The sequence below is a fragment of the Myotis brandtii genome, unplaced genomic scaffold (genome assembly GCF_000412655.1).
Source record: "Myotis brandtii unplaced genomic scaffold, ASM41265v1 scaffold125, whole genome shotgun sequence".
NCBI lineage: Eukaryota > Metazoa > Chordata > Mammalia > Chiroptera > Vespertilionidae > Myotis > Myotis brandtii.
Genome location: NW_005354385.1, coordinates 12,066,849 through 12,079,003, shown reverse-complemented (window position 1 = coordinate 12,079,003; position 12,155 = coordinate 12,066,849). Strand labels below are relative to the sequence as shown.

At 38.5% G+C, this 12,155-nt stretch overlaps 1 protein-coding gene across 16 annotated transcripts in view; it reads left to right on the top strand.

Moving 5' to 3' along the window:
- The window catches only part of BAZ2B (bromodomain adjacent to zinc finger domain, 2B), a 331,540-nt gene that overhangs the window by 136,457 nt on the left and 182,928 nt on the right, over window positions 1-12,155 (top strand). For 15 of the 16 annotated variants that reach the window (XM_014534088.1, XM_014534089.1, XM_014534101.1 and 12 more), the window contains one exon: window positions 10,850-10,892. The exons of the other annotated variant lie outside the window; for it this stretch is intronic. The gene's annotated coding sequence lies outside the window, so the exon portion shown is untranslated. The remainder of the gene's footprint in view (window positions 1-10,849; window positions 10,893-12,155) is intronic. 16 annotated transcript variants of the gene reach the window in all.

Here is a 12,155-nt window from a genome sequence, read left to right as displayed (position 1 = left end):
CCCCAGCCACCCAAGCTCCCAGTGGAGGCTGGCTGGAAGCAGGTATCTTGGATTTTTTATCTTCTATAATTGAAACTCTGTTGCCTTGAGTGGAGGGAAGCTTGGCTTCCTCCATCGCCGGGGCAACCAAGCCTCCTTCTTGCTCCAGCTCCATGGCTGCTGGCCACCATCTTGTTTGGGTTAATTTGCATATAGTCGCTCTGATTGGCTGGTGGGCATGGCTTGGGGCATAGCGGAGGTGTGGTCAATTTGCATGTTTCTCTTTTATTAGATTAGATTAGCAACCACATATCCAACCATTTTATCACCAGCATGGCTATCATGAAAGTTATCTCTCATTTCGTTGTTTTCTAAACTGGTTTCTGTATTTAGTTTCTTTTCCTCCTTCCATATTCCAAGATTATTCTGTATACAGTGACTAGAGCAGTGATGGCGAACCTTTTGAGCTCGGCGTGTCAGCATTTTGAAAAACCCTAACTTAACTCTGGTGCTGTGTCACATATAGAAATTTTTTGATATTTGCAACCATAGTAAAACAAAGACTTATATTTTTGATATTTATTTTATATATTTAAATGCCATTTAACAAAGAAAAATCAACCAAAAAAATGAGTTCATGTGTCACCTCTGACACGCGTGTCATAGGTTCGCCATCACTGGACTAGAGTGTTCTTTTTAATCAGATCATCTCACCCCCTTAGTGAAAGCATCCCATATGGCTTTCAACACAGTTGGAATAACATCCAAACTATTACTATTACTTTCCAGGCCCTCCCTAACCTGTTTCTATCTAGCTCTTCTACCACTGTTTTCTAACTTATTGTGCAACAGCTTTGTGCATTCCTGTCATTTTTTGGAAAACACTAAGCCTTTCTACCTCAGGGCACTGGCACTTGCTTTTACTCTTAGTGCCTGAAGTGTTCCTTCTTCCTTCATTCTTGGTCTCAGGACAATAATCTCTGAGAAGCCTTTGTTGCCGTCATTTCATCTCCTTTCCCTTCTTTGTAGTACTTAAAACTATGAGAAAGGATAAGATTTTTGTAGGCCTCTATTATTTCTGTGAAGACAGAGACTGCCCTTCTTAGTGCCGTATTTTCAGATCTAGCATGGTGCCTGCCACAAAGGAGATACTTCATAGTTACGGAATGAATGAACAAATAGATTGCTTGATTTATTAATATTTTATGCATGAATTAGTGAATGAGAAAAATCTAATGTTGATTTGTGATTTATATTCTGATTTTCACGCTTGTTAAATTTTTTTTATTATCGTGGTAAAATATACATAACATTAAAATTAATATTTTAACCATTTTAAATATACAGTTGAGTGGCATTAAGTACATTCACATTGTTATGCAACCATCACTATGAACATATTCATCTTCCAAAATTGAAACTCAGTACCCATAAAATAACTCTCTATTCTCCCCCGAACCCCAGTCCCTGGCAATCACTATTCTACTTTCTGTCATTAATTTGACTACTTGAGATACCTCATATAAGTACCTCATATCGCAATATAGAATCATATTGTATTTGCCCTCTTGTGACTGATTGTTAGTTCATTTGGGCTGCTGTAACAAAGTATCACAGACTGGGTGGCTATAAACAACAGAACTTTATTTCTCACAGTTCTGGAGGCTGGGAAGTCCAAGATCAAGGAGTTGACAGATTTGGTGTGTTGTTACGGCCCACTTTCTGGGTCATGGATGGCCGTCTTTTCACTATAACCTCACATGGTGGAAGGGACAAGCAGTTCTCTGGGATCTGTTTTCTAAAGGTACTTATCCCATTCAAGAGGGCTCTGCCCTCGTGACCTAATCACCCCCAAAGACCCTCCCTCCAAATATCATCACATTGGGGATTAGATTTCAACATGAATTATGGGCAGAGATCACACACATTCAGTCTATAGCACATATTTATTTCACTTAGCACAGTGTCTTTAAGATTCATCCATGTTGCTTTAAATATTTTTAAATGGCATTTTTTTCATCAGATACATAGCAATTAATTGTATTTATGTCTTGCATCTCTCTTTCATCTCTGTACCTCAAAAAATTTTATAAGCATAGTTAATTAAACTTCACAACATCCCTGTGAAATAGATAATTATGGTATGGCAAACTGAAGTACTAAGAGATTGCCTAAGGTACATAATGAATATATGCCAATATTCTGAATGAGGACCAGGGTTATATAGTCCCTCGTGGAAAGTTTTAGACTAGATTATTTCTTTATAATGAAATCATTCTCTAAGAGTTCTAAGAAAAACAAAATAGCAGTAATAATATTTAATACCCCTAAATATTCATACTAAAGTTCTTTTAATAGAAAAGAGTAAAATATATATTATTTGAAACTTAGTATTTGTTAAATTAGTGATGGCAACTTTAGTTATTGGATCTAACAATATTTTTTTCACTGTGTATTGTTAGATTGCTTAATTGCCTCACCAGTCTCCATAGCCATAGTCTGAATTGGATCTTTGAAGGTTTGGATTGAAATAGTTTCATTTCAGGCTTTTAGCTATTGTACATGAGACCTTTATAAAATTATGAGCTTATGTTTGTCTTGATTGCTGGCTTGTTCAAGTGAGGTAGTTTTTTAAAAAGGCAATCTCATAAGTGGTAAACTATTGATTGATGTGACATTTGTTGACAGAACTAAGATGAACTCTAATTTTGATAAAAACTAAAATTTCCTCATAATTTATATTCAGATGTGTTTTAACTTAGTTAATAGTAATTTCTAAAAGCTTTACTTCTCTGTGTTGCTGCAATTTGAGTTGAATTCTCCAAAGAACTTATAGTTGGAGAAATTATATGCAGCTAAGATAGCATAAAACTTTTCTCAAATGGAGCTCTTTATTATATTACTTCCCCTCAAAAGATTAGTTCATTTTTAGATATTGTGTATATATTAACCCCAGGAATGTTTCAACACGTGTTGATTGTGCTACCACCTTCTTCCTCTTCTGGGTGCACATTTATAGATCTAACGCAGAATCCTATGAACTTAATAAAGATTTTGAGAAGTGCTAATTTTCACGGGTATGGTCCCTAGGCCTGGCCTGCGATCATGGCCATCTTCCCCAGCTCCCTGCAGCTGGCCCCATATCCCCACCGCCACCCACCCTCGGTTCCCTGTTCGCCATCGAGCGATCGGAGCCTGACGGCCTGGAGAAGGGACCAAGAGGTTGGCTGTTCCCACCTGCTTGCCGGCCCTACCTCCACTCCCACCCCCGCCCCCACCGTGGGTTGCCCTCTGTGTGTGGGGCAACTGGTGGGGCAGGGGTCTTGGCCTGGCACCACCCACATCCCTGTCCACCCATCCCCAGTTCCCCGTTTGCCATCAGGCGATTGGAGCCTGCCCGCCGGGGAGCGGGACTGAGAGGTGGTCAGTGTGCCTCATAGTGACTGGTTGAGCAGTCGTTTTGCTCATTCTGACGTTAGGGTCAATTTGAATTACCCTTTTATTATGTAGGATAGAGACCCCATGCACGGCTAGGAGCCAGCCGGCCTGCCCTGATGGGGGCCCCAGATCGGGGTGGGGGGGGTCCCTGTTGGGGGGCGGGGCCAGACAGGGCAAGGGGCCACGGTTGTTCTGGTCTCTGGTTGTTCTGGTTGTTCCGCCGTTTCAGTGGCTGGGCTTTTATTATATAGGATTATTAAAATAATTCAAGTTTAATAGCCATTTGTACTTGGTTTACATGGTTTTTATTATCAACAGAATATGAAGTTAACCACTGAACTCTAGTTAAACTTCATGTTATAAGCCTTATGTTATTTGTCTAAAATTTTTGTGAGTTTACCTATGGGAATGATCTCTTCTAGAGAAGTTTCAGTTACACGGAACAATAAGGACGAGTGGTGCAAAGCAAGAATATGATACATTTTTAGGGAATGATGGTTTTTGCAGTAAGGATAGTGAAATTTTGTAAGAAATGTGAAATCATTGACAATACAAGTGCTCTTTAAATGCTATCTACTTATATTTGGTTTTACCTGAAGTAGTACTACTGATAGTGAGTTTGTTTTGTTGAAGAGAGTAGTAGCGTGGAAAGGGTGACAAAAAGTTAAGATCCTGGTAAATCATCTCTTTAAGGTTTTAAACTATTGTTCCTCTTTCCTTCCTTCCTCCCTCCCTCCCTGCCTCCCTTCCTTCAACTATTCCTCTCTCCCCCCTCACTCTTTCTTTCTTTTTGCTTTTGGTTTTGTTTAGTGCTTAATTCAAGTCCTCTTATGGGAAACCTCACTTTGTTTTAGTTTGTGATGTGACACATTAATGGTTTTAATATAAGAAAGTGTCATTTGCTTTGCTTCTAGACTTCTTTTGGGAGGCTGTTGAGTCATCACTTTCTAATTTACTGAGTATTTCTGATGTAGGTCATGGGCTTCTGACTACTAATTCCAACAGCAGGTATTGAATTAATCAACAGCAGGGACTGTTGAATTCCTTAACCTACCAGAAAGCCTGGTGATGTCTCCTAGCCAAATAGTGCCAGTGTATAGAACCTTGGCATTGAGGATCTTGCTTTTGTTGGTCAAAAAATTACAGTCAGCAAAAAATTGATGGCTTTGAATTGGTGAATCTATAGAACTGTTTGCTTCTTCCAGTTCCATAAGTGCATGAACACTTTATTTAAAAGTCAGTTGTCCATTTTTAAGGGAAAGAGGCTCTAACCTTTTTATTAATTTCAGTGTATGTTAGCAGGGGTTAATGTGGCAGGACTCATTGCAACTTCTGCCTTCACAGCCTCTGTGAGCATTAAGGAAAGAAGCACATCTCATATTTTACCACAAACTCTACTTAGATCTCCAATTGAATCTGAGGACAGGAAGCATTCATTGAGTATGGTGCACCAAAAGTACTGCTTGGACTTGAAACCCATATCTTTTCAAGCTGCCTATTTCCTTTCCTTTTTACCTTGGATATCTTCCTCCATGAAATGAGAAAACAACTTTGAATCTGGATACAAACATAGTCAGTGTCTGTCACTGGAAAGCTTTGTTGCATGTAGATTATCTAAATTGATTGGTGCCTTTCTAACTTGGCAAAACTGCTTAAAAAAACTTATATTAATCCTATATAATAAAAGGCTAATATGCAAATAGACTGAACGGCAGAACAACCGACCAACTGGCCGCTGTGATGTGCACTGACCACCAGGGGGCAAGCGCGGAACATGGCGGGCATTGGCTGTGGCAGGATGGTAGAGCAGGTGAACGGTGGTGCCAGACCAAGGCTGGGCGCCAGTTGCTGTCATCAGGGTGAGCCTCTGGTGGTTACTGAAAATTCTTAGCTCTCACACGCCATGGTCTCGCCTGGCGCTCGCACCTGCTGCCAGTGCCAGAGCTGCTGCTTGCACCTGCTGCTCGCGCTGGCCCCAATTGCTCCGCGCCATCAGCAGGTGTGATCAGGGCCGGCGCTGTCAGTGCATGGGAGTGGTGGCGGCGGGAACGGGGCTGCAGGCAGACAGGGGAATGGGGGCTGCAGTGGGAGGGGCCAGGCGGGGACACAGAGGATGGGCCGAGACCCGCCCCTGTGCCCACCGCAGCCTCGCAGCCCACAGTTCCTTTCAAGAGGTATGAATTCGTGCACTGGGCCCCTAGTGTTATATAATGTCTTTTATTTGTATGCCCACTTTAGACTGTGAGGGCAGTCTTTTTTCATATATACCGTGTTACATGCTTAGTTGAAACTTGATGTTAAAGCTTGCTCATCTTTTTTCCTTACAACACAACAAGAAAAGAAAATTAATTTGATAGCAAAAGCAGTTACCAAGGATCAGGACTGTTAAAATTGTTAATAAAATAAAAATTTTCTTTCTATGTTCTGTTGACGCTTTAGTCATAAGAGTAAATGAGTAAAGGAAGGTGAACAAAGTATATCCAGGTGAACAAAGTAAAACAAGTTGGACATTTTAAATACCAGGTAATATAAATGCACCTAAAGAAGCATAAAAGTTGTCTAAAACCTAAGACTGTTTTCCCTTACAAGCACTGTGATACATTAAGGATTCTATGATAATATAAATCTTTTTTCCCACCAAACATAAATGTGAAATTTATGTGAAGATAATAAAATTTCTTCAGCATTTTTTCTGAAATGAACATATCCTACCCAACACAGTTGGTTTCCCCCCCCCATTTCTAAGAAATAGAGAAAAGAATATTTCAAATATTTTCAAATATTTAGTAGGATCATTTACAGTTCATTCCTTCTCTGGTTTTAGAAATGCCTAGTTGTGCTGTCCATCTGGTGGCTATTTAAATTTAAGTTAAAGTAATTAAAATTAATTAACATTTAAACATCAGTTTCTTAGTCACACTAATCATATCACAAGTGCTCAGTAGCCACATTTGGCTATGGGCTGAGTACCGAACAGCACAAATATTGAACGTTTATTTCTATTTTGCGGAACGTTTCATTGCACAGCACTGGATAATGTATTCCATTAGGGGTAGATCAGGTGCTCACCAACTTTCCCAGGATATAGTTTCCTGTTATTTACAGGTATGCTCCTTTCCTGCTGAAGAAGTATTGCTTATCAAAGCCTGTGCTTGCTTTTTCTACCATATTTCCCCAACTAATAATAATAAAAAAATAATGGTCAGGATTTGAAATAACTAGATGATGATAGAAACATGTTTAGATTTTTATAAAGTCTTAAAAGAGTGTGCCAAATGATGTGTAGTTTTGGTACTTAAAAAACAGAGTGATAGCCTGGCTGGTGTGGCTCAGTGGATTGAGTGTCATCTCACTCACCAAGAGGTCACCAGTTCAATTCCCCATCAGGGCATATGCCCAGGTTGCCAGCTCGATTCCCAGTAGGGTGCATGCAGGAGGCAGCTGATTCATGTTCCTCTCACACCAATGTTTCTATCTCTCTCTCCCTCTCCCTTTCTCTCTCTCTCTCTCTCTCTCAAAAAATAAATAAATAAATAAATAAATAGTGATAGACACTGACTTTCCATTGTACAATGTAAGAGTGCAACACTGAAACAGCCTGAGTAGCATCTGATTTTTGAGATATTTTTCATATGTAGAGTTTAGAAATACGTTTTATTATATAACCATAACTTGAAAAAAAATAGAACACAGAGAACACATGAAACTGATATATAAATAAGTGATTAATCTTTTTAGTGACTATTTAAATTAATTTAGAGTTAATCAGCATCTTTCTATGTTCAGACTGAGTGAGTTGAGAAAAAACAGAGTTATTTTTCTGTTCATTTGTGGGGTTTTTAAAAAATCTTTTCAATAAGCTAGATAGAGATAAATATCCTTACTTTGTATAGATTGAAATATAGGTAGTGTTGTCAAATAAAGGTTAAGATTTGTGTGCTAAAATTGATTACATAAGGAAAGACTTTCTATGTTTTGTGGCAAACAAGGAAGAAACATAAAGATAGTTACATGCTAATTACTGGAAAAATACTTATATAATTGTATATCATGACTTAATATTTTCCCCCTTCAGTTAAACATTGGTTGATGTTTTCTGAGACTAAATACAGTTGAGATTTTCTCTGTGTATATTTATTAAAATGGTGACTTGTAGAGAGAAATAGCACTTTACCAATATATTAGTTGAATTATATTTTCATAAAATGTAGTATTACTTTTTATTTGTGTAATTGAAATATAGTCCCTAGTTTCAAGATGATTTTAAAGAATTACCTTTTCCTTGTAAAAGCCACTTAAAGATTTTTATGAGAAGACTTAAGATTTGTCTGCTTTTAACCTCTAGTGTGATTTTAATTTCATGTATTTTTTTCTCCTTCATGTGCAAGTACCCAGTAACCATCTGCAAAAATTGCTGCCATGATGAAGGGATGCCTTTACCATTTTTTAATACTATAAGCTTCAGGGCTTTAAATAAAGTATGAATTTTTAACTGTAGATTATCTTAATTATCTTGTATTCCCATCCCCCCCAAATAAAATATGAAATGGAACATTTACTTTTTTCTGTTTAATCAGTTACAGAAGCTGTTTTATTTTGTTACAAATGTTTAAATATAACTATTTTTAAAAATGAATACCTATTTGAATTACAGAGTTTTGGAGAAAGTTTAATTGCTTCTTTCACAACACTTTTTGTATTAACACCTTACCATTACAGACTTTTTTTGTGTTGATTAAAGTTGAGAGCATAATCTTAGTTTAAAGTCAGGTTTTGGATATAGAGTGTAATGTGTTCTATCTGTGTAGCCTTCTGATCTGATTGATACATTGGGGGCCTGGATAATTTAGAGAAAGTTTACAGTCTTATCTGACACCTCCATGCATCATTTAAAGCTAACACATTCTTCTCTGTACAAATCTTTTCTCTTTTGCCTTCAATTGGTATATTTTCTATTTCTCTATTCCTTGGACTTCAACAAAACACCATACACACTTCTCTTGTTTCCCATTAGCCTTATTTATAGCTATCCCCCAATTTCTGTTGGTTAAGTATTACCCCCCCCCCATTCATTCCCTTGGTGAATTCATTCATATTCTTAGCTTGAAGCAATTGTATTTTTAAAATGACCGATTTACAAATCTTGAACTATTCTAAATTGCAGTTTCTACCTGTTACTGGGAAACATCTCCATTTGAGTAGCCTGTGGTAACCTTTGAGGTAATCTTTCATTCTCTGCTGTCCTTGTTCCCGTACTTAATCTAGCATTAAGTCCTCTTATTTCTCCATTTAAGATGTATCATGGGTTTCCCATTCTCTCTGCATTTCCTCATCTTCACTATCTAGAATAGATCCTCATTATCTCACACTAGTAATTCACCCGCCTTTACACCACCCCCACCTTGCATTAAATAAAAATAAATAAATAAATAAAATAGCTTCCTAAACTTGCCCTGCAGTGACTTTTGAAAATGTGTAAGTTGTTATGGCATATTTTCCTTAATAATAACTAAGAATTTTTACTTATACTTCCCTCTGGGCATAGTGCTAGATGCAGTAGGAAATCACTAAGCAGTTATTCCGTTATTCATTCAGCAGCTGTTTACTGAGGACTTATTGGGTCCCAGGTCCTATACTTGTGCTCCAGTTATCTTCTCTCATGGAGCTTTTAGCTAAAAATATTCTCTGGTGATACAAGCTTCTCTGAGGAGGTGGCATTTGTTAAGAGATCTGAATGGAGTGAGTGAGGCAATTCTATATAAAGATATGAGGGACAGTTGCTCCAGGCTGAGAGAATAGCAAGGGTCAAGGTGCTGAAGAGGGACATGTTTGTATACTTGGGGAATATGAAAAAGGCCACTGCGACTGGAACATAGTAGAGAGTGAGTGCCATGATAGGTATTGTGGATTTTATCCTACAGGATGGGTAAGCCATTGAACAGTTTTGAATTAGAGAGTGGTGTGAGCTGCTATATTTGTCACAGAGTTAAGAATAGAAGAAGGGAAACCATAATGGCAATATAGGAGAGCATTAGCTTGAATTAGCAAGGTAAGAAGCAGTAATAAGTGGTTTTGAGTTCAGGACAGTGGGAGGAAAACTCATTGGCAGGGTGCATTGGATGGAAGGTGTATGATATAAAAAAAGAACCAAGAAAAACTCAGTGTTTTGTGCTTGGACAAGTCATGTATCTTCTCTATCATCTATTTTCTCTGAGTATTTAATAAGAAATACCTCTTTTTCTGCTTATTTGAAAGAATTGTTATGAGGATCTGATGAAATAATCCATGAAAGCCCACTGTGGATCTTAAAACAAGGCAATTTTGTGTTACTTTTTAACACTAAACAGTTTAAAAATTGCCTTTAATTAAGAAATATCTAAAAGCTTAGATTTTACAGGGATAAGAACTCTAAATCATATATAGCTTGGGAAATACTTTAATTTATAACTTCTCTTGGGTTTATAGGGTGTAGTTTCTTCCCCATTACATTTTCAAATTTTAAATGTTTTTGTCACTATTCATAAGGATTACCAGGAGGCAGTTTTTCCTATTAATTGATAATAAGTAGATCATATTCTGGCCATAAACTGAGCAGCTAACCTAATATTAGAGGAAAAGGTATAAATAATACCTATCTTTTGTTTGTACTATATTTAAGACACTGTAATTCTCTTCTAAATATTTGGAAACAGATAAAACTAACCCAAATGTCCTTTCATTCATTTACTAATATAGTATATTACATTAACCCTGGGTGTTGCTGATTGTAAGCAAAATATAATCTACCATCTATATATAAAAGCCTAAGCAACCGTCTGACTGTCTGAAGAGTAGCTATGACACACAATGACCACGAGGGGCAGATGCTCCAACTATTAGCTATGACGCCCACTGACCACCAGGGGGCAGACGCTCAATGCAGGAGCTGCTGAGCGACAACAAGTCTGCAGAGTGCCCTCTTGCACTCCGAGATCGCTCAGGGGATGTTGGACTGTCGGTTTTGGCCTGATCCCCACAGGTTAGGCCGAGGGACCCCACCTGCCGGAGGGACCCACTCACTTTGCAGACACCCTTCGAGTCCCGGCTCTGTCCCAGGTGTGGCTGGCCGGGGAGGGACTGCGGGAGGTTGGTTCCAGGGCATGTCTGGCCCTTCTCACCCAGTCTCGCCCCACTGGCCACCTTCTAATTAATTTCTTTTCAATGTGCACGAATCCGTGCACTGGGCCTCTAGTACTATAATAACGGCCTATAAATAAACTTCAAGTGTTTTATGTTTGTTCATATTGTGCTAATTGCACTTTTCTTGAAAACTGTGTATCAATTTAAATATGACTTATGGCATAAAGAAAGAGAAATTCTAAACTTTTTAGTTTATGAAATTGCTTACTTAAGTATGATTCAGCTAAATTCTGTTTCTGCTTTCCTATTGCAGATTTCTCAACAGTGATGTCACAAGATTGACTACATTGATCACAGTAAGAACAAAATTAAGCTTTTAAGGATGTTTTGTTTTCTTTGAAAGTGAGAATTGAGTTAGCACATATTTATAATTTTAAAGTATTATTTTTTCAATAGCCAATTCAGTGTTTATATTTTCAATGAATCATAACTCATACTTCTAGTTATTAAAGACTTTTAAAATGTTGCTTTAAATGATTTTAAAACATCTAAAATGATAATTACTTTTAATTTATAAGTGAAATTATATTAACATATTTTAGTCTGAATCATAATCTGAACATCATCATTTTAGTTCTTGCTTTTCCTAAGTAATGACAAAACATTTATGGTGATTCCACATTAGGAAAAAATTATAAAAATAAGGTTACTTGATGCTGTAATCACTTATTAAGGCAAGACTGTAAACAGCCTTGAAAGGATTTTTTGGATTCTTACTTAAGTTTTATTGATATTTAAATGAGTTATAAAGAGTCTTCCAAATATGGAGAGTTGTTGAAAAAGGATAGTTCTCTTAAGTAACTGATACTTTTTCTTTTTAATTTTAAAGTGTTAATTTCTACTGTGTATAATGAAATGTGTTAAAGAAAAACTTTATCTAAGGCCTTGATCCTCCTTATTATAAAATTCAAACTAGTAAATTCTCAATTGCAGTAATGAGATTTTATGCATTTTTGAAAAATTATCTATATATATAAAAGCCTAAGCGACCTTTATGGCGGAACAACCGGAATGACCGGTCACTATGATGCACACTGACCACCGGGGACAGATGCTCAACGCAGCCACAGGGGGAGTGCTGCTCAGCCAGAAGCTGGGCTCATGGCAGGCGAGCACAGCTGCAGCGGCATTGGGAGCCTCCCTGCCACCACAGCAGCAATACTGAGTGGCAGCAGCAGGCGCAGTGGGCTGGGAGGAGTGTGAGAGGCGTGGCGCCTGTCCCCAGTTTGGGCTCCTCTCTGGCCGCCTGCTGGGCTCATGGCGCACTGCTACATCCCCCTAGGGGTCCTGGATTGCGAGAGGGCACAGGCTGGGTTGACGCTCAATGCAGGAGGAGGGGGAGGGTGGTACAGCAAGGCCTGGAGGCGCATGCAATGGCCCAGGGATCCCAGGACCACAAGCCCAGAGCTTACTTTCCAATAAAAAAAAAAATTGGAAAAAAAAAGTGGCCGGACACTGCCACCCTGGGAAGAGCGGCTCCAGGAGGGAAAAGCCTCCCCAGGCCCCGCGAAGGACTATGCACCGACCATGGTGGCGCCTCCCACCCCACTGCCCTTTGG